Genomic DNA, 22,634 nt, shown 5'->3' with positions numbered 1-22,634 from the left:
AAAAAAATAAGTATCTCTGTGTTGAATGGAAGTCAGTGTAAAATACGAGCTGATTCCAAATAATTTAGAGCTTTTCTTGGTCTATTGGTCTATTCATCCAGAAATATACACACAGTGAATATAGAGCAGCTCCCGGGTTCAAACCATGGATAAAAATGGAGATCCAGGATTTTCTGTTCTACTTTGTGGTCAACAATGTATTTGTCTTGCATTAATTCTATTCATTTTAATGCAGATATTTGATGTATTTATGTTGGGAACTCATAACACTGCATTGAAGGAATCACCAGATATCAATGTACCAGATTTGTACCATAAGAAAACTGTTTCAACTGACCCCTTCATCTGTTAGTTAGCCCTCAACACACTTAGCTAACTGTAGCAGAAGTGAAGTGTGTTGTTTAGTTGGTTTGTAAAAACAAATACTTAATTTTTATATATATATATATATATATATATATATATATATATATATATATATATATATATATATATATAAATAAATAAAAAATACTGGGAACCAAAACCTCTGACCAGAGAGTAGCTTTAATGCCGTAAAAGCCCCACGGAGAGTGGTCACATTAAAGCCTAGTAATTTACTGATAATGGCTATAATTTTCCTAGCTGTTTGCGCAGCTGTTGCTTTGACCAACCAACAAATGGTGGGCTAAATCACACAGGAGGTTAAAAGTCTTCCAATGAAAGCAATATAAAGCCTTCTTAACAACAGTGATGCCAAAAGACACCAATTTCACTCGTTTAACATTAGAAAACCATCGCTGCCATCGTATGTCCCACGTAGGCTTCAGTTGAGGTCAATGCTCAGGTGCTGAGGTCTTTAAAAGGCATTAGAGACTGTTCTGGTGTGCTGTCATAGCGGCCTGGGAGAGCGAGGACATATTTTTTTTATACATATGATGGATCTGCTCAAAGAAATCAAATCTACCCATGTTATCTGTCGTACTGTCTTGGTTTGTGTTATGTGATGACCACCAGTATAGTGGGCACTTTGTTCGCTCCAAGGAGGGAAGGAGCTTAAAAGGACTGTGCAGGAAGCAACGGTAGACGTCTACGAGGCTTCACTGCCCTCAGACGAAGGCAGCCGAGGCCTTATTATGTAAAGAGTGTGCGACTTAACTCTTTTGTGTTCCGGTTTCGCTTTGTATATACTGTCCTTTGACTGTCCTGCACAAATTCAATTAACTCTATATCACTAGAAGTATTCGGCCGTGTCCTTGCGGTGAATCGTCTACCGCCTTTGCTGGAAGCCACACTATTTAATGCAGATTGAAATATATATAAACTCCTAGATCAGGTCTTCAGGTCTAGTTCCTTAAACCAGCCAAGAACATATTCAAGCTACTGCCTAAGGCAATCGTTAAGACTAATTTTTCTCCTTGCTGACAACTGCCTATTCCACTTACTGCTGCCGCCGACCCGGCGTGCCACGGTTTACACTGAATAAACTGGCGAGGGAGTGGAAACGTCAGAGTCGCACAGAGGACCGATCAATATCCGTCTCTTTTCCTTACTGATTCACACCACTGAGCCCCAGCAAACACATCCAAGACTGTATGTGTGTGTATGCCTGCACACTTTTCCCTGACCTGAACCTGGTCAGATTCACCTACCTGTCCAGTCCAGCCATTCCACCTTTGAGCCTGGTCATTGTCTGGTCTCCTTCTCGGTCTCTGTCTGCGTTTTGTTAGCTTAGCTTGTTTGGTTCTCTGGTCATGTTTCTTTCAGTCACCACAAATTTCACCTACCACTAGAAACATACAGCAATCTGATGCTTTCCCAGTGTTTCTAGCCTTTATTGACATTTCTGCGCTTCAAGAGTCCTGGAGTACTGGAGGATTTACAGCACTCTGCATGTCCGGATTGTTATCCTCTTGTCTTATCCTCTCTTAAACATGGAGCTCTGTCCTTTACCCCATTAAAAAGCTCCTGGAGAAAACTGAAGAGGTCTGGTAGAGGAAGAGGTCTGATGGACAAGTTTCCAAGACACAGCACCTTGGACCAAGTCTCGGTTTCCTTCCACTGTGAGGAGAAGACTTGGAGCCGCAGAGTGGCAGTAGGAAAATCCAACATAAGAAAAGCAGGCTGTGCCTGGGTTATGTAGCAATGTCCTTTGGGGTGTCCAAAAACTTTTGACCGGCAGTGTATATGGCTTATTTTGGCATATAGTTATCCTTCTTATACTTCTATCAGTGCAGTAGGCCAAGGACATGAATGAGATCCCCCAGCCTCAAGTCCCTGAAGTCCTCTGAAAGGAGACCGCGCCGAATGCTCGGTGCAATTACACATTCTCACCAGAGAGGTCTCTAAATCCCCAAAATCCCTCGAACTTACGAACTGTCACTTTAAGTAGTCCATAAAAAGACAGTGCTTTGTCTTCATCTGAAGAGCTTTAAGAAGAGTGACTTAGGGCTTTACCGCTTGCTCCTGGTCAGGGTTGCGGTGGGTCCAGAGCTTCTCCAGGTTCATTGGGAGCAAGGTAAGGAATACACTTATATGCTGTCAGTGAGGTCTTTTTCTTCTCAGTTGACTCTCTCAAGATCTCAGTGGTCACTTGCTTAGTCATGTTCATGCGTCCAGCAAACTGCTCGTCCTTGATTGCTTGACTCTGAGGATGAATAAAGAACTGTGTTTAATAGGGGGGGGGGGAGCTTAACAGCAGGGTCATTAAAAGGTTTCTCAGGAACCTAAATAGACTAAATAGAAACACCTTCAACAATCAAGTCTAGTTAATAACCTGAAATGGTATAAAGTACAGTGACCTTAAATTAACCCCTTAAAGCAGTCTCTACAGAAGTCCCTGTAGTCACTGAGTAATTTAGTAATATTAGTGAGCAATGTGTGTAATAAGGGTTTGAGGAAAAACAAGGGGCCTTTTTAGTGAACAAATCATTGGTTAGCGCTTGGTCAGCCACCTGTAGACCATTCTATGTCGTGGGTACAGTTCCTCACACCATTAAAAAGCTCTTGGTCTGGTACAAGAAGGGGTTTGAAACAATTTGTCTGTAAATTTGAAGAATAGGGCTGCTTTTTTTTAAAGACCTGTCAGGCTTCCTACCCCAGCGAACAACAATAACAGAACATATTCCATGAATAAATCTGAATTATTCAAGCTGTTTTGCAAAATCCGGTCGTCTGACGATAGCAAACTACAGCCCTCCTAAATCCCCGAAGCTCATGGGGTGAGGACGATTGAATAGTACTTGAATAGTACCCCCCATCCAGACAGTCATCAACCCCTGACGCTGGTCTACAAAGGCAAGAATGGACCGGTCCCTTCATACTTGATGGCAGTGGTCAAAAGTCAATTTGCACCAGGAGCCCTTCCAGCTTCAAGTACGGCTCGGCTCGACCCGCCACCCCTCAAAATCCACGGAAGACAAGCGTCCAGACTTTTTTCTGTCCTGCACCGAAGTGGTGGAACGAGCTTCCCCTGGAAGTCCAACGCTTGCTGTCTTCAAACCCAGACTAAAGACCCTCCTCTTCTGAGAATATTTGGTGAGGAGTAGAGCATTATGGTCTCCTTACTGATTTGTGTTTAGTCGAGTCTAAACTTAGAGATATTTTATTCCATTGGACCCTGAAGCTAGTCGGGCCAAGTATCGAGGTCTGCTGGCTGGACTTGTTGTACTGCAGGTGGAGGAGGTGGGCTTCTTTGACAGCTGGTATTTTGCAAAATCTACAAAAATATGTACTCTTACTAAAGATTTCTACAAAGCCTCCAACACTGAGAGTCTAGATTATTGATATCAATTTTTGAATTGATATCATCTTGAGGGTTTTGAAGTTTTTTGGGGGTCCAGGTCCTCCCTACCTGATGGCGATGGTCAAGACCTGATGCGTACCAAAAAGACCCACTGAAGACCCACTTTTCCCAGCAGCACTTAATAAAGCACTGCATTTGCCCTTGTCTTGATCTTCTCCACAGGTTTAGTGACCTCTACATTCAGGTTCTAGGAATTGTGTATTGCTTGCAAATCGTTGTATTTGGGTTCTAGGGTCAAACATATCTTAAATTCAGGCTCTATCGACACAAGCTTCGGATATTCTAAGGGAATGATAAAGCACTTTTGTGAGACATTCTGGATAACACAAATGTAAATGCAGTCAGATCACAAGCTAATATTTGCCTTTCTAGCATTTTGACTGTAAGGGTCTGGGTACCGGTCTCTGAGGTGCTTAGATGCTTAAATCGGATGCTTCACAAAGACATACGCACCATTTGATAGACTGAATTTGGTCTCTGGCCTATCTGTGTAATGAAAACACAGCAGACAGTGAGCACACATGGCAGGTCTTGCTCAGGGGCCGATGGTAGCAGCCTGCAGAGTCAGAGAATCGAACCCACAACCGCATCATCTTAATAGCCCAATGCTCTACCTGCTGAGCCACCACTGGCCTTCCATCTGTGGTGGACATCTGTGGATGGAATTTGGCCTCGGCCTATAACCCATCCATGCGGCTTAAACACACACACACACACACACACACACACACACACACACACTAGCGAGCAACCACATACACACATGCACACAGTGGACAGTAAGCACACGTGCCTGGCCTTGCTCAAGGGCCTAACAGCGGCAGCAAACCCACAACCTTATCATCTGATGACACAGCTGATGTCAACTACATTTAAAGGCCTCATCAGTTCTGGAGAAATTCCAACCCAGCATCTACTAAGGCTGCAGTAGTTACGGTTCCTTTGGCACCATAGAAAACAAGCAGTGTCACGTTTTTAGAATTCTGCTATCAGACATACTGAATGGAGACACTTTTGGACTTCTGCTGGGAAAGTTAATAGCCCATATTTTCAGCTTGTGGTTTCATTGTGAGGCACTTGTATGAGAAGGTTTCTCTTGCAACTGCATCTACATCATTGAATTTCAAAAGACATCCCCCATATGCTGTAATTTCCAATACTGAAGGAATCTACTAAAGGTTTCCCATGGCGATATTTAAATAATCCATTTTCCAGAATTATCTAAAGCTTTCTCCCAACTAATGCAAAATGAGAAGCTGTGAGGCAGAAACCTTCATAGCAGCCAGAACTAATGCTTCCCCTCACAGTGATGCTAAAGGCAAAGGCTTCAATTTACATGGAGGAGATGGAAGAAAAGTAACAGAGGCAACGCAGTGGGAACATTTACCAAACATCAAATTCACCCACATTTCTCCATTCCACACATCTTGCTTGATTAATAGACTAGATTGGGTTTTAGGTTGAGGCTAATCAGCTGTAGCTTTCAGGAGTGTCTTTTTTTCAGAGAGGTTTGGCTGAAGCGTCCCACTAAGAAGAACCCCTATGTTTCTATCTACTCCGGTGGTTTTGCCAACACACTAATTATCACACCACAACTTTATATCAAATTAAAAAATAGCATTCAAAATGTAGGCCTACGTCACAGAACATTTCCGTGAGCCCGACCCGTCAGAGCCCGAGGAAAGTGGTGGGAAATCTCAGCCCGAGTTCGGGTCGGGTCGGGCATCTAAACTCTAGTCCCAATTACACAGAGGGTAGCTGGGCTGTGTATCTCTCTCTCTCTAGACTCTCTCACTAACCTAACAGAGCAGTGTATTTCTCTATGTAGACCATCTATCTCACTAACCTAGCTGGACAGTGCATCTCTCTCTCTAGACCGTCTGTCTCACTGACCTAACTGGACAGTGCATCTCTTTCTCTAGACCGTCTAAGACCTAACTGAGTAGTGCATCTCTCTCTCTCTCTCTCTCGACTGTCTATCTCACTGACCTAACTAGACAATGCATCTCTTTCTTTAGACTGTCTCTCACTGACCTAACTGGGCAGTGTATTTCTCTCTCTCTCTAGACTGTCTATCTCACTGACCTAACTGGGCAGTGTATTTCTCTCTCTCTCTAGACTGTCTATCTCACTGAACTAACTGGGCAGTGTATTTCTCTCTCTCTCTAGACCGCCTGTCTTACTAACCTAATTTGACAGTGCATTTCTCTATGTCGACCATCTGTCTCACTAACCTAACTGGGCAGTGCATCTCCCTCTCTCAAGACTGTCTGTCTCACTAACCTAACTGGGCAGTGCATCTCCCTCTCTCAAGACTGTCTGTCTCACGAACCTGACTGGGCAGTGTATCTCTCTCTAGACTGTCTGTCTCACTGACCTAACTGGGCAGTGCATCTCCCTCTCTCTAGACTGTCTGTCTCACGAACCTGACTGGGCAGTGTATCTCTCTCTCTCTAGACTGTCTATCTCACTGACCTAACTGGACAGTGTATCTCTCTCTCTCTAGACTGTCTGTCTCACGAACCTGACTGTGCAGTGCATCTCTCTCTAGACTGTCTGTCTCACTGACCTAACTGGGCAGTGTATCTCTCTCTAGACTGTCTGTCTCACTGACCTAACTGGACAGTGCATTTTCTCCAGGTCCAGTGCATCTCTCTCTAAACTTTCTGTCACACTGACCTAACTGGGCAGTGTATCTCTCTCTAGACTGTCTGTCTCACTAACCTAACTGGGCAGTGCATCTCCCTCTCTCTAGACTGTCTGTCTCACGAACCTGACTGGGCAGTGTATCTCTCTCTAGACTGTCTATCTCACTGACCTAACTGGGCAGTGCATCTCCCTCTCTCTAGACTGTCTGTCTCACGAACCTGACTGGGCAGTGTATCTCTCTCTCTAGACTGTCTATCTCACTGACCTAACTGGGCAGTGGACAGTGGACAGTGCATTTCTCTATGTCGACCATCTGTCTAACTAACCTAACTGGACAGTGCATCTCTTTCTCTAGACCGTCTGTCTCACTAACCTAACTTGGTAGTGCATCTCTCTCTCTCTAGACTGTCTATCTCACTGACCTAACTAGACAATGCATCTCTCTCTCTAGACTGTCTATCTCACTGACCTAACTGGGCAGTGTATTTCTCTCTCTCTAGACCGCCTGTCTCACGAACCTGACTGGGCAGTGCATCTCTCTCTAGACTGTCTGTCTCACTGACCTAACTGGGCAGTGTATTTCTCTCTCTCTAGACCGCCTGTCTCACGAACCTGACTGGGCAGCGCATCTCTTTCTCTAGACCGTCTGTCTCACTGACCTAACTGGACAGTGTATCTCTCTCTCTCTAGACTGTCTGTCTCACGAACCTGACTGTGCAGTGCATCTCTCTCTAGACTGTCTGTCTCACTGACCTAACTGGGCAGTGTATCTCTCTCTAGACTGTCTGTCTCACTGACCTAACTGGACAGTGCATTTTCTCCAGGTCCAGTGCATCTCTCTCTAAACTGTCTGTCACACTGACCTAACTGGGCAGTGTATCTCTCTCTAGACGTCTGTCACACTGACCTAACTGGGCAGTGTATCTCTCTCTAGACTGTCTGTCACACTGACCTAACTGGGCAGTCTATCTCTCTCTAGACTGTCTGTCTCACTGACCTAACTGAGCAGTGTATCTCTCTCTAGACTGTCTGTCTCACTGACCTAACTGGGCAGTGTATCTCTCTTTCAAGACTGTCTGTCTCACTGACCTAACTGGGCACTGTATCTCTCTCTGGACCGTCTGTCTCACTAACCTAACTGGGCACTGTATCTCTCTCTAGACCGTCTGTCTCACTGACCTAACTGGGCACTGTATCTCTCTCTAGACCGTCTGTCTCACTAACCTAACTGGGCAGTGTATCTCTCTCTAGACCGTCTGTCACACTGACCTAACTGGGCAGTGTATCTCTCTCTAGACCGTCTGTCACACTGACCTAACTGGGCAGTGTATCTCTCTTTCTAGACCGTCTGTCTCACTGACCTAACTGGGCAGTGTATCTCTCTGTAGACCGTCTGTCTCACTGACCTAACTGGGCAGTGTATCTCTCTCTAGACTGTCTGTCTTACTCTCATTTGGGCTCTCAACAAGGACGGCAACCAGAACTAACCCGTCTTTGTGTACATTTGTGTGCACATTGCTTGCAACTTACATCAAACTGAACTTCTAAAATTTGTACATTTGCATAAAGTAGTGGGTGAACATATTCAGTGGGCGTTCAAACAGTGTAATGGACATCAGTTGCTCTCATAACATCACAGGAAGGTTTAGTCTTGACGAGCATGTCTTTGAGGATGATGTGGAATTATTTAATGAACTGCCTCCCATGCTCAGTGTGTGTAGGGGACAAAGGGGCACTGCTTAGGAATCCTGTGGAATGGAACACTGTGTGTGTAATTCACAATTAGCATAAGTAATTCTTCTGGGCTTCTGTGTGTGTGTGTGTGTGTGTGTGTGTGTGCCACAGGAAGGAATCCAGATTTGGCTGTGTTCCCAGACAGCCCGAGATGCATCCAAACAGCTGAATCGATTGAACTCTTCTACATTAAGCTAAAATTGCATTCGTACCCACCACCTTAACCTGTTACCGTAATTACTGTACTATAATTACCAGATTAGAGGCACTGACATCTTCTAATTTCACAGATTGCAATATAAATGTTTCTTTTTTTTATTTTATGAAATGATTTGCTGTGTGTGATGTGAATTTCGATGGGTTTTTAAAGTGATTACCTACTAGAACAAACGACAGAAGTCCACAACAGCTCCTATTCTCAGCCAGTGCCATATCTAGGACTTCCAGAAGGCCTACAGTTTTTTTTTTCCCCTTGCAAAATTTGTTCCCATCTAACGCAAATGCTTACATCTTGAATGCTCGGTCCTACTCGGAAACATGAATGGATTAAAAGCAGTAGCATAATAACGTGTATGTCAGGTCTCCTTAAGTACGGAATGTCCCTTAAAAACCATTAAGTGTTGCATAAAGTTCCTTAACCGTAATGTCCCTTAGAATTATATAAGGGACGCAAAACCTCCCCTCAACCACGGAGAACATGGCTGAGTTTCTTGAGGTTTTTGAAGACGACCGTGTACCTGAAGAAAATCCTCCAGACCATCTAGACCAACAGTTATTAATGACAGTACAGATTTGATCACTGTTCCATTTATGAAATCAGCAGCGAGCTAGAAGATGATCCCGGCCCCTCCACACAGCCTAACAATCGTGGTGGGAGACGTTGTCCATGTTCCGTATACTGGACTGTCCACTGAGGGGCAGGAGGTCTTTGCAGACGGCTACATAAACCGGTTAAACGTTAGTAATTCTCTCGGTTAAGGGAAAATCTTCCTTTAAGGTATAAATGTAAGGTGTTCACTGCAGCTCCTGAAGTCCTAACGAAAGGGTCCGGTGCTCGACCTTTATCTTCACCTACATACCGAAGGAACTGAATTGGATAAATTGAACAAATTGGACAAGAACTTAAAGTTTTAGTTTCTGTAACACTTGAATAAAAAGTCTGATCTTGCATGTATTCTAAAATCCCATATTCCAGTAATATTCCAGGTCTCGTACACAGATTAATCTTTTTTTTGTCATTGTAAGAACCAAGACCAGACCTAATCTATATAAATATCTGGTTTGTGTGTGGTTTTCCACCAATAATAACAAAAACTACGCAGCACCCTGATCTTTATCCTGGTAAAAAAGACTTTTTACATACTGTATTTGCCAATGCAACTCGGCAATGTGTGTGTCCTCTTGGTGTTGCATTAGGCTCCAAAGCTCCACACAGCAGCATATTAAAGGTCCAATAGGTACAGCAACCGTTTAAAAAGGCTCCCGGAGTTTTCTGCCTCCGTTCCCGCCAGGTTGAGGACACTGAACCCGCAGGAAGGAGCGCAAGACAAGCTTTTACAACGCACATCCCTACTAGTGCTTGTATTCAATGATCTGATCTTACCTTAAGTTCAGTGCTTACCTGTTCAGGGGAAAAGGAGCTTGAAGTCCTTCTGGGCTCTAAGCGGTCTCCATCTATCAAACGCATCGCCAATGTCTCTGGTCATTGATTATTTTTTTATTTTTTTTAAGACGAATGCCAAGGCATTTTAGGATGAGTAGCACCTAATGCTGTTTCTGCAGATCCAGGTGGCTTGCTGGCTTCCAGGGCTGCGGCACGCTGGGATCCTTGCTATTGAGTGCCGAACCTTTGCAACCCGGGGGGGCGGGGTGGAAATAGGACTGGGGAAGTAGGGCTACAGGCGGGATAGAAAGCTACACACTGTAGCTGACCAGTCAAAAGACGGATATACAGGCTGAAGCACTGCGGTCAGTAAATGCTAGTGCTCAAACTTGTATGTTTTGTTTTTTTTAATATCTGATGGCATCCTGATTATTGCTGAATTTTATTGAGCTAGTATAGAAAATTGAACACTTGACCAAAATTTGAAACATTATTAACGTCCGAGAGGTCATATTATTCCATGGCCTGCAGGTGATTGGCCTTGCAGCCCAGCTCAGATTAGCACAAGTCATGGGAAAATGAAACGGGATGATATAGCATGGATAACTTACTGCAGTGTTCCTTAGGCGAGGAGACACGATAAGGCACCACAGCCAATGTGCAGCATTCCACAAGAAATGAAAAGCCATGTCCTAGTGAAGGCTATTGGCAGTGTGTGGGCAGATCCATTCAAAACCGCCTGACAGAACCATCCCCACTTCCATTCCCACCTTTTCTTCCATCACATTCCACTGACAAATCACTGTAACTGCTGAAGCCCAAGGACAACCACTCTCACAGTCGTCCTGTCATCTGAAGAATCTGTTGACCCCTGAGCACTGCAGGCCTTGTTACACACTAAGGTGTATTGCTCAGGGACTTCTGTACGAGCTGGTGGGGCTAACATTGGGTAATAGACGTTTGTAACAACACACAACATGGCTCTTTTCTCGGCCGTTGCTCCTCGTCCTCACCTCCTTGTCAAGCGTTCAGCTGTGACACGTACTAGAAGTGTAGCCCACGTAGTCTTCATGATGTTCTCACAACCCTAATGCCACAAGAGGTCGAGCGTCCGCAGACGTTGGCCAGCGTTCTTATCCAGAGCGAACGACTTCCATGTGAATCCTTAGATTTGCTTGGTTTTCTTATTGGAGTGATTCTTCTCAACCCTGTAGACAAGCCAGGGATCTGTATGGCCATGAAGGTGAAACCTGGCCCAGCCTGGTCAGGCTGAACCCTGAGCCTCCGGAATAGACAGAACTAGAAATGCTCAGCCTAAAGAGAAAAAGTGACGAGCGTTGAAGTCGAGTGTCGAGCCACCAGGCTGCCAGAGGTGTCAGGTAATGAAGTACAAATACTTCGAGACAACGACTCCTCATATTTTCCTCCATGAAGCTCATGTTAATGCTCAGTAGAGCACAGAGACGCTCCTTTAATAGAGATATTACTGAAATGCTTCATTTTCAATGGGCAGATCTGCAGCTGAAACAGGAGCCTAGTGCAGCCCAACATTTTTAACATCAACATTTTAATAGAACATTCTCCTCATTATGGCTTTTAGAGGAATGGGCTTTTGGGGAGGTGTAGAGGGATAGAGCACTATAGACCCCTGTGGCGTGACCTAAGCTTTCAGCCTTTGTTTTCCTTCCATTACTTTTACTTTTCTACTTAAAGTCGTTCTGAAACCAGTACTTTTACACTTTTACTGGAGTAAAAAGCTTTAGTTGATACTTCAGCTTCTATAGAAGTCTTTTAAACCCTAGTATTTCCACTCACTTCTACCTGAGGAATGAGTGTGAATACTTTTGACACTTTGCAGGCTGCATATGAGTGCTGAGTGTTAATTCCTGGGGTCAGTCCTCATACTTATTTATGTGAATAACCCAAAAACTTGAGTGAAACTCAGGCTGGAGTAATGAAGTGGATTAAACTTCAGAGGACCACAGCTGATCCTTGATAAAACCTCGGTAATCATTTCCTTCCCCATTAAATTCAACTATAATCAATAAGCAAACTTTGTTTATTGCCATCGCAGACTAAGAAACGATGATCCCTTAGGTTATGAGGAATAATCTCAGTTACAACAGGAACTTGGCTTTGAGAATGTGATTAGAGCCTAGAGCTCAAGCAATTCGGTTATAAAGAAAAAAAACCCACATACCTAATTACCCACAGCCAGCTGCCGCCAAGTCCCAGCAGCCCACAGTACTCGATGTGAAGCTACAGAAGGTATGGCGTTTCATCCAATTGGAATTTTCCAGCTTTGACATCAAGAGTTGGTTGCAATATTAAGGATTAAGAACCTGTTACGCACTAAAGGGCTAAACCCAAAATGATGCGACCTTCTGTAGGCATCTGTGAAACTCCTCTAGGGATTTTGCTCGGTCCTGCTATTTGACTATTTCCTAAGGACATCAGTACAATGGTAAATGTACCAGAGTTAGCCATCTAGCTAATTTGCTGATGTTTGAGGAAAAAAAAAAAAAAAAGGTCTTCAAACCTGATGACCGCTCACAGCTGCCTGTCGACCACTGAATGAGTTCAGTACATCCTATGCACGCTTTCAAGCCAGCGGCCCAGAGCCAAGCTGGAGGTTTCTTTGGACATCCCAACAAAGGAGACTTATGGCCTGGAGAAGCCGAGAGAGCGAGCCCTCAGTGTCCCCAAGCATGGACCAGCCAGAAATAAAAAAGAAATAAATGAGGGGGGAAAAAGTATAAGGTATCCCAAAATGTCCAAATCAATTATGATGAGAAAATATTATTATTAATACATAATTAAAATGAAATAAAGCAAAAGATGGTCCACCATTTTTAAATGTGCAGTCAAATCTAGGGGTGAGCCAACATTTCGGCCACTGAAGCACTGTCAGACAGAGGTCAAACCATCATTTTTTTGCTGAAAGAGAAATAAAGGCTGAAGCTGAAGACCCAGTGATTGAAAACACTGTTCCTATGGAACAAACTGTTCTCACCGCATCAGCTAAACAACTGGAGGAAGAAACCATGTGGGCCATGTGGAACCATGGTTACCTATTAGTCAAGTGATTTGTAATAACTGTTCATGGGAAGCCAGAGGTAAAGCACTAACAGCTTGATAGCAGCCGCTGTACAGCTTTCATCATTCCTTTTGAAAACACGGCGTCATGCTTAAAACGCAGCAGAAGCAGGAAGGTAGAAGTCAGTATGGAGACCTATACACACCTACACACTTCGGCCAAGTACTTTCGGAAGAGGTGGGTCTTCAGTCTGCGTTTGAGGACGGCGAGCAACTCACAAATGGCAAAGCACAAAGTACAGCTACAAATAACAGAACTGAAGTATACAGCACCACACTTCTCAAACGGCACGAATGCACACTAACGTCCTTTAGGCAGCTCAACATGCTTGCAGGAGAACATTAACTCAGTCTAGCATCACAGTGATGACTGGGGGGAGTGGCCACCCATAAAGAGCAAGTCCCATACTTTACAGTGCTGCTGCACTGGACACCAGTTCCCAGAATCCTCTGAGAGACACTATGAGTGATCATGTGACTTTACCTCGAGAAGGCCCTTAACCTCGAGAAGGCCCTTTAGCTCGAGAAGGCCCTTTAGCTCGAGAACTTTACTTTACAAGGCCTTTACCTCAAGAAGGGTTTTTTCCTTGGGGAGGCCTTTACCTTGAGAAGGCCCTTTACCTCGGGAAGGCCCTTTACCTGGGGAACTTTACTTTAGAAGGCCCTTTACCTCGAGAACTTTACTTTAGAAAGCTTTTACCTCGAGAAGGCCCTTTACCTGGGGAACTTTACTTTAGAAGGCCTTTACCTCGAGAACTTTACTTTAGAAAGCTTTTACCTCGAGAAGGCCCTTTACCTCGGGAAGGCCTTTTACCTGGGGAAGGCCCTTTACCTGGGGAACTTTACTTTAGAAAGCTTTTACCTCGGGAGCTTTACTTTAGAAAGCTTTTACCTCGAGAAGGCCCTTTACCTCGGGAAGGCCCTTTACCTGGGGAACTTTACTTTAGAAGACCTTTACCTCGAGAACTTTACTTTAGAAAGCTTTTACCTCGAGAACTTTACTTTAGAAAGCTTTTACCTCGGGAACTTTACTTTAGAAAGCTTTTACCTCGGGAACTTTACTTTAGAAAGCTTTTACCTGGGGAACTTTACTTTAGAAGGCCTTTACCTCGAGAACTTTACTTTAGAAAGCTTTTACCTCGGGAAGGCCCTTTACCTCGAGAACTTTACTTTAGAAAGCTTTTACCTCAAGAAGGCCCTTTACCTGGGGAAGGCCCTTTACCTGGGGAAGGCCCTTTACCTGGGGAACTTTACTTTAGAAGGCCTTTACCTCGAGAACTTTACTTTAGAAAGCTTTTACCTCGGGAACTTTACTTTAGAAAGCTTTTACCTCGGGAACTTTACTTTAGAAAGCTTTTACCACGAGAAGGTCTTTTACCTTGAGAACTTTACTTTAGAAAGCTTTTACCCTGAGAACTTTACTTTAGAAAGCTTTTACCTCGAGAAGGCCCTTTACCTTGAGAAGGTCTTTTACCTTGAGAACTTTACTTTAGAAAGCTTTTACCTCGAGAAGGCCTTTGGCTTGAGAAGGCCTTTCACCTCGGGAAGGCCTTTAACCTAGGAAAGGCCTTGGCTTGTTACTTAGGCTAATTAGTTGGATCTGGTCTTCTGCAAACAGAGGACAGGACAGAGCCTGTACTGGTGGTCTGCAGTGAAATGTAAAAAGGTGGGCCACTGTGCGATCTTTTCCTATGGCCTTCAGGATGAGAAGAAGGACGAGTGTCCCGAGCTCCTCTTTGTGTGCTAAACCTGCAATAAACCCATGTATTCCACAATAACCTCATTATCTCCTCAATGAAGCGGGAGTCAGGCTTGACCTTTTGCAGCTTTCCAGCTGCTATGAAATTTAATGCTTGTTGCCTCCAATGAGTGAAATATCTGCGTGGTCACACACAACCTCGGCCGGACTGTTTAGACTGTTTATTGTTTCATTACGAGCCAGCCCCCTTTCGCGCGCCGCAGACTTAGTTTCACAGCAGTGACGCCATCTGAGTGCTCCATCAGGGTGTTCTGAATGAATTCAGAATTATTAATGCATAAATGAAATCAAGCAACGATCGTTTGGCTAATACATCCTGCTATTCAGAGCAAGCTTAGGGTCCACCGGTGGAAATAGCTTATTAAAGTAGCTGAGACTAAGGTCTAAAGTCTCTAAAGGGTCCTACTTTAGTGATCTTTTTAGGTGAGCCGTCATTTAGCTTGATTTAGGGCATGTCCGTGTGTCTTAGCTATCGCAACGACGGGAAAAGTACGTGCATGTACCAAGTCTCTTAATTATTCAAGGGGGTTATTTTTTGGGGCGTAACGTGCAATAAACCCATCAGCACGTCACGTACCATTCCCTCAGTCAGTGCACCTCCTGTGTTTTCTGTTGCCAAGATACACAGTAATACGCCAGAAACCGACCCTAAACATCCCTCATTTCGAGACCACCACGCCCATCGCCGTAGATATATCGTGAAGCAGCGCTGCTGTTTAAACTAGACTGCTGGTGGGGTGGAAGATAGCAACAGGCATTACCGCAGAGCCAGTTTTACCATAGGAGTCTGGTTGATGTGGTGCAACAGATAAAACCACTAGCTGCCGCTGCCATGAGCTAGACCAGAGGTTCGATTCCTAGTCTGGGTGTGCTACATCAATACCAGTCCTTGGGCAAGACTCCTAACACTGCATTGGCCTAACCTCTGTAATACTAGTAACCTTGTAAGTCGCTCTGGTAGGCAGCAGTAGGATCCATCCATGAGAGACCATAGTGATCAACGGTCAAATTGCTTTAAACTCTTGGACAGAAATGCCTAAAGCATTTGGGCATGTCCGCGCACCCACAGTCTTAAATGCAGTGACCACCAGGTGAGTTCTAGGAACTGGAGTTCCCTTGGGTAAGAGTGCCTCACCGCTGTCACGCTCTGCTGGTAGGGGGCAGCACCGACTGACGCCTTACATTAATTTGAAAGTTTTATTTGTGTTTATTTATTATTAGAGTTTATTAATGGCCCTTTATTAAAAGATGCACATTCATTTTAAAGAAATATTAGCGTTTTTTAATGTTTACTGGTGCATTATTAAAAGATGCACATTCATTTAAGAACCTTATTAGTGTTTATTAATGTTTACCGGCGCATTATTAAAAGATTCATATTCATTTAAGAACCTTATTAGTGTTTATTAATGTTTATTAAATGTTTACCGGCGCATTATTAAAAGATTCACATTCATTTAAAAACCTTATTAGTGTTTATTAATGTTTATTAAATGTTTACCGGTGCATTATTAAAAGATTCATATTCATTTACAAACTTTATTAATGTTTACTGGCACATTATTAAAAGATGCACAATAATTTTGAAGGAATATTAGCGTTTATTAATGTTTACTGGTGGTTAAAGAATTCACATTCATTTAGGAACCTTATTAGTGTTTATTAATGTTTACCGGTGCATTATTAAAAGATTCATATTCATTTACGAACTTTATTAATGTTTATTAATGTTTACCGGCGCATTATTAAAAGATTCACATTCATATTGAAGGAATATTATCATTTTTTAATGTTTACTGGCACATTATTAAAAGATGCACTTTCATTTTGAAGGAATATTAGTGTTTATTTATGTTTACTGGCGCATTATTAAAAGAAGTATCTTTTTAAGTATTTTGTCATTATTATGGTACCTGAACAGCTTTAGATGCCTGACAGTATGTAAGGCTAAATTGTAAATTGAACAGATTGTTACTATGACAACTGATCCATGACTTTGGATGTGTATGTTAAGATAAAGGCTGCTGAACAGCCCATGTGATGTGTATTTTAAACACATGGCCATGAGTCATCACTTCCTGAACGAGCTGTTCTTTAACCAATCATACATTTCCCTTCCATTGTCTAACAGTGAGGTTATGCAGCTGAGCTGCTGTTTGGCTTTTAAAGGAAGGAACTACATCAGAACAATGTTCTGGATCATTCAGGCTTACATAATCTCAACCAATGGCCTGAACTTCTTCAACATACCACAGCTGGGTTGAGTTACGTATTTACATTTACTCAGAAAATACCCTTAGCTTAGATACTACTAAATACAGAAGTCAATATGGAGACCATAACGCTCTACACACACACTACACTCCAAGTACTCTTAGAAGAGGAGGGTCTTCAGTCTGGGTTTGAGGACAGCGAGCGACTCTGCCAATGAAAGCTCGCTCCACCACTTCGGTGCAGGACAGAAAAGTCTGGACGCTTGTCCTCTGTGGACCTTAAAGGATGGCGGGTCTTTAAGCTGGAAGGGCTCTTGATACTGATCGGCTTTTGACCATCGCCGTCAAGTAAGGATGGGCTGGGCCAATCTTGGCTTTGTAGGGTTTGAATCTGACTGTATGTAGGTAGGTTTTTTGTTTTTTTTAGATGTTGGTGATGACCGCATCAGCAGATCAGATTGCCGAAGTCAGCAGATGGACCAGTGGCCTCAGTCGGGTGCTTCATCAGGGGCATAATGTCCTTGTCCCTCCCATGTCTCTTTCAGCATGTTGAGTGGAATCCGGAATTCCGTCTTTACCAACCAAGGTGTTTCGACCTTTTCCCAACAGGAACGTTTCTGTGTAAGGCATGGTGTAATCACACAAAATCAAAATGTAGCAAATACTCAACCTGCTGCACGGTAATGGACTATGTCCAGTGCTACTCCAGTGCTTACTCAGTAATGGGTAGGGTTATCAGACGGGGGTACACACTGACACTTTGGACACACTGGGGATGCTTTACCAAAGCTTGCAACATCCATACAGCCCAGTATGAATTTTTGGATGTCTAAAAGAGATCAAGTTAAAGATAGGGAGAGCACTCTGACATAGTTGAGCTTTCAGATAACCTTTACCTTTAAGGTCTCAGGCCTTAATCAGCTTAACCAGCTAGGCCTAATGGGTGAACATTAGCTCCATCGGCCTTGTAGCTCTTGTAGAAAAAAAACATGTCTTGGCTAATTGATTACATTTAGAGAGTAAATGTGAAATTGTAACCTCAAAATGCTACAGTACAGAAAATGAGGGCTGAATGTCTCTGAGCAACAGTAGCGCACCGTCGTGTTCGCCGCATGCAACTGATTGCTCTTCCCTCAATAAAATGACTCAAGCTACCTTTCAAGGACAGGCCCGCTAATTGCACAAACTGGGATTTAATCACAGCCTCTCCATCGCGACCCTTTAAAGGAAATGAAAAATATGATCTGATGCAGATACCTCCCAACGTGCATAGCTGCATCTCCGTGCCGATACCATGACAACAGCTGCTCCGCTGCAAGTTGTTTAAGGAGAATAGCATTGCAGATGTTGTGCTTACTGGTGTTCTCCCTGAGGAACACGAGGCAATGTCTTGAGGGCAGGCTGGGCCCTTTGTTCAGGCCGAGAATGATGCCAGGGCTCAGGCTCCAGAGATCCACAGCTACGGTCTCTGCATGAAAAGGTTGCTTAGGTGTGAAAAGGTGGAACAGTTGGGTTCTTACAGTGATTCCATTGCTTAATCTTACCGAACAAAATCACCAGCAGGTCAGTCCTCGGCAGCAGGGCGAGACCTTTTTATGCCGCCACCTGGGCCCAATAGACTGAGCGGCCTCCGGTCTGTGTGGGGTGGCGCGGTGGGTGGGACTCCTCGCCGCCAAAGGAGTCACAAATCTTACTATTATAACTTTAGGAAAGTCTACAGAGAGTTGGGACTCATTCTGAAGAACATCAATAGAGCAGCACAGCTAGCCGGCTAGTTTAAATAACGTTAGCTAAGCCAGTACTCTCGGAAGAGGAGGGTCTTCAGTCTGGGTTTGAGGACAGCTAGCGACGGTTAGAGGACGCTTGTCTTCCAGGGATTTTGAGGGATGGCTGGTCGAGCCGAGCCGTACTTGAAGCTGGAAGGGCTCTTGGTGCAGATCGGCTTTTGACCATCACCATCAAGTACAGAGGGGCTGGCTGGTCCACTCTGGGCTTTGTAGGCCAGCATCAGGGGTTCAGCAGCTACAGGAGGCCTCAAGATGTAAGATCTAGATGTACTCCCAGCGCCCAGTCTTGGCCTGAAGGCATGCATGTTCACTAGCACTCTCAATACAACCTCAGCAATTAACAAAACGAAGGCTAACAGCCAGACACTGACATTGTTTAAAGCCAAACCATCTACCAAACCCTGGTGTTTATCTGTCTCTGCTGAATCTGTCCCGTTACAACAACGCTACACTACGCCACTCCCAACCTGATCGGAAAGAAAAGTCAGAGTGCTTCATTCTGGGACAAAATAACAGGGTTGTAAATAAGCTTGTTAAGCTGCATTAGACCAGAACTAGAAGTGGTGGAACCTTGGGTACAGCAACGTGTTTCCATCTATGTAGAACCTTGCCCTGCAGTCTTCGCTGTCTGTACGGTCCTTGTGTGCGCCCTCTGCTGGCTGCAAGTGGAATAGGTTTGGGAGGTGCAGTGATTTGGAGATCCACCTGGGGTAAATTGGGACCAGCTGAAGACTCCCAGGAGTGTTGGAAGATCTTGGCTCAAAGGATACAGCATGGATTATTGTCATATTGACCATCTGACAAATGACGAGGCTGTATGCATATATGCATGCATACTTTAACTGTAAATGGTACGGTTTATTGATTTCCTGGGAGGCCCCAGAAGAACATGGGCGCCTTCTTTCCTGGAAGGCATATGGGGAATGTACCGATCTTCTTGGATATGTGATATGGGGGGCCTCGGGTTAGCATCCCCAATTTTGGCCATGGCAAGTTGGAGGGGCTGTAACACAGCATGAATACTCATCCCAGGTCTTGCAACATAAGGACTCCTGCTGAACTTGGAGGCAAGGGGCGGAGCCTATCCCCAGACAGCCGCCAGGACCAAACTAATGCCAGTTGGGGAGGAAGGAGGAGGGAGAGACATGACGTGACGTCACTTCTGAAAGCAGCAATAAAAAATTTTTTTTTACCACAGATGGAGGCTGGTGATTGGCTGAAGGGTGATGCTGCATTAGTCTCTCCCTGTAGAACGTCTAGAGCTTTCATTTCTGGACCGTGAAGACCAAGGGCCTTAGGCAGACTTTGTCAGTTTGCTGACATCCTCAGGAGTTGATCCTGATCTTGCCATCTACATTCCACATGACCATGGCTGGGGATACGATCTAGAAGGTCTGCGATTTCTGATTATGCCTTGCCAATGCTTCAGGGGTCAGCCTTATATGATATGCACCGGTTAACTATGACCATGATTGGACACAGGTTATAAAAAAGGATTATCAGACACAATCATATTCCCTTTGCTACAACAGCTGGCACAAATAGATGCTTGATGTGCCTATTGGTCAGGTAATGAGGCTTTTCCTCAAGCTGCTTGCAGTACCACCAGCAAATAGCATATCCAATGCCATTCAATCACACTGAGGCAGATGTTCAGAGTTCTGGAGGCACGTTTGGTTCGCAGTTAGCACAATATATTAGCAGCATATAATAAAAAAGCTATAAGGAAAAAAAAAGATATACTGTAATTTTCATAGAGCATATTAAGGCACAGTAATTATGTATAGCCAAGCAAAGCACGGTACCTGTCAACACACCAGCTGCGGAGCCCCTTTCAGCTCTGGCAGGTGTCCAGACAGGCTGGTATGCCGGAGCTTCAACCAGAAGCCAGGGAGAGTCCCATTTTACCGAGATACGGGCGACGGCTAACTTCAGCCTTTGCACGAGAAGTGCAAATGGGTTCTGGTAGAGCTGGGCAATATGGGGTTAAAAAAAAATAAATAAAAAAAAAATCATGATATATTTTATGATATACAATATTTATCGCTATATAAACACATACATACACACACACACACACACACACACAATACACTCAAAACATAGTGTACCATGATGTTAAAATTTCACAATACAATAAAATATGGTCATATTGCTCAGCTCTAGATTCAGGTCAGGCGATTGGCTTTCTCTGAAACCCACTGAGAGTTTCCTTGGCCGTGTGTTGGGGATCATGGTCTTGCTGAAATGTCCACACCTCGTTCCATCTTCATCTTCCTGGTAGATGGCATCAGATTTTTTATTTATTTATTTATTCATTCATCAAGAATGTCTCGGTACACTGGTCCATTCATCCATCCCTCAGTTGTATGAAGCGTGCCAGTGCCGAATGCTAAAAAACAGCCCCAAGCCATGATGTTCCCACCTCCAGTGTGTATTATGGCATCCAAAGAGTTCAATTTGGGTCTCATCTGACCAGATTATATTGCTGAGCTGATCCTTGGACTCCTTAACATGCCTTTCCTTGCATGGTGAGCGTGCAGACAGGCCATGGCGGTTGGGTGCATTACTTTACCCGCTGATTCCAGGTCTTTCTGTAGCTCTCCACAGGTGGTCCTTGGCTCCTGGACAACTCTTCTGTCTGAAATCTTGCGGGGAGCGTCTGGCCGTGGCCGGTTATGGCCTCAGCAGAGCTCGCTGGAACCTTCAGTGGTTTAGAAATCCTAGGCCTTGCAAAGGTCTTCTTTCTTGTGGCACCTTGGTCATGAGACGCCTTCTTCTAGGCCATCAGTTGGCCATGCACTGTCAGGACTGCTTTCTAATTACTGATAGATTTCAGCTGGTGTCGTGACCTTCCGTGGCTTTTAACACCTCTCTTTCTTCATGTGTCCAAAACTTGTGTTGTCTCATAATAACACATCACTTCATTTATGGACATTTATGGCTTGATTTCATTGCATGTGTGGATTGAGTGGGTTGTTAAAAAGGTAAAGGTAAAGGTGCACGTATTTGTCACTGTACAGTGTGGACTGTACAGCGAAATGTGTCCTCCGCATTTAACCCATCTGGTAGTGAACACACACTCTCACACGTGTTAGGGGCAGTGAGTACACACACACACCCAGAGCGGTGGGCAGCCAACTCCAGCGCCCGGGGAGCAGAGAGGGTAAAGGGCCTTGCTCAAGGGCCCAACAGTGGCAGCTTGCCGAGCCCGGGAATCGAACCCACAACCCTGTTATCGATATCTCGGCGCTCTAACCGCTGAGCCACCACTGCCCACTACCGACGTCTGGTGAGAAAGTCATGTCAATAGATGTATAGTTACTTAGACAATTGGCGGCAAGGCCAATATTTATTACACCCGCTGTAAGTGCACAGTCCATATATTCCCAAATAAATAAATCAATATTAATAAAAATAAATAAAAACGACACAAGTCTATACACAAGTCTCCTACTGCTCAACTGTGTCTCCTCTAGAATTTTAGTACAGCTTAGTAAAGCCTTACATGGTGCTTAGATTGGCCAGATAACCCAACTGAAGCGCTCCAATTCTGGACGCACTATTAGAAGAACCAGTTCACTGAAGGAAGATAACTGCGCCGGAACAGTTTAAGATAACCGAGGAGGAGGATGACCAGCAGCAAGATGGAAAGAAGATGAACAGAGGAACCATGAATGAGCTATTAATAATCCTGAAGATACGAACAGAGGACAGGATAGCACTATTCATGATTTTCTTATTATGCGAAATGAATAGAAAGTCAAGCTGTTTGGACAGCTGTTGGTGTTAAATGAACCCATTCAGTTCAACTAAGGTTACAGAGTGTTGGCTGTAATTCCTGTTACGGAGGCAAAAATAAAGAGATTCAATCATGAAATCAAGGAGAGAGCTCATGTCCCTTTTTTTTTGTCCAATACTGTTTCTCCTAAGCAGTTTTAGGGGGCTTCAACACCACTACATTTATAATCCAAGTGTGTGGGTGTGTGTATGTATGTGTATTTCTGAC

This window comes from Salminus brasiliensis, chromosome 22, assembly GCF_030463535.1.
Source record: "Salminus brasiliensis chromosome 22, fSalBra1.hap2, whole genome shotgun sequence".
In the NCBI taxonomy this organism is placed as follows: domain Eukaryota; kingdom Metazoa; phylum Chordata; class Actinopteri; order Characiformes; family Bryconidae; genus Salminus; species Salminus brasiliensis.
Note: the sequence above shows the minus strand (reverse complement) of the source record.